Source organism: Chionomys nivalis, chromosome 2 (assembly GCF_950005125.1).
Source record: "Chionomys nivalis chromosome 2, mChiNiv1.1, whole genome shotgun sequence".
Lineage (NCBI taxonomy): Eukaryota > Metazoa > Chordata > Mammalia > Rodentia > Cricetidae > Chionomys > Chionomys nivalis.
Genome location: NC_080087.1, coordinates 50,045,330 through 50,049,221, shown reverse-complemented (window position 1 = coordinate 50,049,221; position 3,892 = coordinate 50,045,330).

Genomic DNA, 3,892 nt, shown 5'->3' with positions numbered 1-3,892 from the left:
TTCAAATATAAAATGTTTGCTTCCTCTTATTGATGAACAGTCTAAATATTTAAAATCATTTAGTGTTGGAGAGAGCCCTTCACTTGAACACATAGGATACTACTGTTGTGTGGGGGTTTACAAATGAGAAATTGGAGTACCCAGGATTTCTGTGTTGGAGTCAACAGTTAGTTTGGGTTACAAGTGTCTTACAAGAAGACTCCAGTGAATAGAAAAATAACCTGGACTCTGGGCACAATTTTGAGTCTTAGCAAAATTAGGAGCTCGAATATTTTGTAGGAAGGAATAAAATAGACTTTATTATAGCAGTGGCAGTATTTGAGGATTTTGAGCCCTTCTCATGTTAGATCCACAAACTGGGTCCCAGTCTGACTTCAAAATAGTTCAGTCTCATTATAGCAGTTCTAGAGGTATTCTAACCCACATTTCTGATGAACACTGCCCTGTTGGTGTTTTCCCTGCCAATTAACTAGTCCAATGGGTCTATTGGGATTGTTCATTACTTAAGAGAGAAATAAATCCAGATATGTGTGTATGGGATGCCATCTTTGTATTGAATTAAGATGGTTGGTTGGGGCATCAGATAAGAGAGCCAGGCTTCGTGAATACTATCCATTCACTACAGTTTTAGAAGGTTGACTTGACCCTAGTGGGAATTGCTTGTGCTATTCCAGGTAGCTACCTCCAGTCAAAAATATGTGTCATATACCCACAAATGCAATATCAATCTCACAGATATTTTTGGAGTGAGACTTATGACTAAAATCAAACTATTTAAGATTAAACTATCATTATGGAATTTAATACTGTTTGAGAATTTTTTTGATTGACCTTGATGACAGGTGGCTGCAGTAACTTTCAGCATTTCTATGTAGAGAGAGCCAAAAGTTTGTGTTATATGAGCATTTCTTTTTCCTTAAAAGAGCCTTGGAAGCTGATTAGTAGATATGTAAGAACCTGGAAGAAGCTGTTCAATTAAGATTATGAATAAACAAAGAATACTTGTCCGAGGTCAGGTCTCTGACCTTGATGTGCCAAGGAGTCTCTCCCTTCTGATGATTTTCAAGATAGATATTTTGATACTGAAATGGGTTTCTGCCATGGTTATTCTAAACTGTAGTGAAAAGCAAGTGATAACAAAGACAACCTGGCTCGTTCTAGTGGCACTTCAAGTTTTGTCATGTGAATGTAAGTCACAGATGGATTCATATTTTGGGAATAAGCCTATGATTCCACTTGTGTAGCAGCCTGACCAAGGGCATTGGAAGCAATATCTGACCACTTGCATGTGGGAAAGCTTGTTTGTTTGTTTTTCTGTTTGTGCCAAGCGATATAGAAATAGTAGGATAAGAAAGTAAATACATGTCATCATACTGGGACCTTGAGGCACAGAGAAACACTGGGTATGGAATGTATGAATTATGGGAAAAATCAGAGTTCTCTTAAGAGTTCAAATCAGTTTTCATTTCCACCCACATTCTTTTTTTTTGTTTTTGTTTTTAGTTTTTTATTTATTTATTTCTTAAAGATTTCTGCCTCTTCCCTGCCACCGCCTCCTATTTCCCTCCCCCTCCCCCGATCAAGTCTCCCTCCCTCGTCAGCCCAAAGAGCAATCAGGGTTCCCTGTCCTGTGGGAAGTCCAAGGACCCCCCACCTCCATCCAGGTCTAGTAAGGTGAGCATCCAAACTGCCTAGCCTCCCACAAAGCCAGTACGTGCAGTGGGATCAAAAACCCATTGCCATTGTTCATGAGTTCTCAGTAGTCCTCATTGTCCACCCACATTCTTGAATAAGGGTTCTGAGTCCTCAACCTTTCATGCTGTCTGCCAACAAAACTCCTCAGGGGCAAACTGAGGAAGTGGTGATCTGAGGCAAAACATAAAAGGTTATTTGAATATTGTCCAGTTGAGTTCAAACTAAAAGGGGGGGGGTCAGTGTCATCTCATTGAAGAGCTCATTTTACTTTACAAACTGTATTAAGCAGCTAAAGATGAGTTTATAGAAGTTTCTAGAAGAAAGATGCCTATGAATTGTTACTGTGTGTTACAATTCATTGTTGGGGCTACAAGCTGACATCACCTGAAGTGCTTCTATTTTGTAATGTTTTATGTCAGGTAGTAAAGCAAGCCAGGAGTATGTGTCAAGATGGTCACATGTTTACATGGAGTAACTGGGAAGAAACAGTCAACTGGAGGTGTATCTTTTCAGAAGCAGTGGCACATGCAGTGTGTGTAAAAGTGGGTGGCGTTAGCTTATTTGCTGCTTAGCCTCTGTTAGCCTGCGACACATATTGCCAAAAAGATAGTATCTTGTCAGGCTGCTTCTGCTCAGGTGAAAGTTCATGTGACCTTTGTCAATTCACTAGTATCAAAAGATGGCCAAAGAGGTTGTTTTGATTATTAAGACACACTTATCAAAGAAAAATGCTTATTTATTTTATATCTAGAACTAATTTTGCATTCTGAATCACACCCACTTCTCATCCTTGATTCAGTCTCTGGTAATTGCATCGACACTGTAGATGCGCAGTTTTAAAACACACAGATTTGCTTTCTAGTTGTTTACTGGGGACAGTCACTTAAAAAGATGTGTTCAGTAAGCTGAACAAGTCACTGTGTGCCATTTGTCCTTTGTAGTAGTGTTAATGTTTTCCTATCCATGAAGAGAAACAACACAGTCCAGAGTTTTAGTATTGTGACTAGACCCTTACCACTTTTAGCCACCACAACGAATGAGTTTAATACTATACCAAATTTTCACTTGGCTCCCATTACAAGACAGTAGCCGGGTACTGTCCATGGTCCTGAACCATCTATGCTAAGCTGCATTAAGTTTCTCTTTAAGTGTGGGATTCAGGTAAGTATTTCAGGAATACTTAACCAAAGGAGAGGTAGGTAGAAAAGGAGGTAGAGAGAGTACGAGAGGCCAGCTAGCAGATACTGTTGGGAAAGCATGGCCTTACTAAAGTAGCAAGTTAGGAGAGGTAGGTAGTAGTCTTTCTAAAGAAGGCAGCCAGAATTAGGGATGGGGATGTTCTGTTGGGTATTTCTTCAGGTTACTGGTCTTGATTTTGATAGATTGCAAAAAAAAAAAAAACGAAGAACATTTGCATTGCAAATCCTTTGTGTGAAACATTAGGCTTTTGAATCTTAGACAAGCAATCTTAGAGAAACAAGTATGGAGTGGGATTCACTGCAATCAAGAACAGCTTTGAAATTAAATTTTTTCTCAAAAAGCTTAGGAATAGATTATGAACAAAAAAGAAGTGCCTCCAAACTACTTCATGATCTACCAGTACAGTGATGCTATGTAGACTTAACAGCAACAGCAGAATCAGTGTGTGTGTGTGTGTGTGTGTGTGTGTGTGTGTGTGTGTGAATGGAAGGTGATTGCTGGGTAGTTTTTGCATTTCAGTCAAAGACACTTGCTGTTATCAGATAATTTTCTGAAATTCTGTTGATTGCAAGTCTGAACTTTTTTTTGGGGGGGGGGAGGTTGGAGCTTTTCTTTCTCTCATTGGTACTTGATTGATAATGAACCTATGCACTTTGATCTGGCCATGAAAACTAAGCATGAAGGAAAAATAATATAGTGAAGATTTAGTTCTTATTATTTTAATTTACCAGTGATGTTTGACATATTTCTTCACACAAAGATGCATGATTCGGTTGTCAACACTGGGGAGGTATCTCAGTATAAGACCCTGTGTCGCCAACAGGAAAATTGAGCTGTATCACCCGAACCCTGGGAGAGCCAGACATGGTAGTAAATGTATATAACCCCAGTGTTCCTATAGAGAGATGTGAGGCAGAGAAAGGAGATTGCTGAAGACCCTGGGCCAGCTAGCCTGGAGTATGTAGTGACGAAAAAAGGACTATGTGTAGAAGGTGAC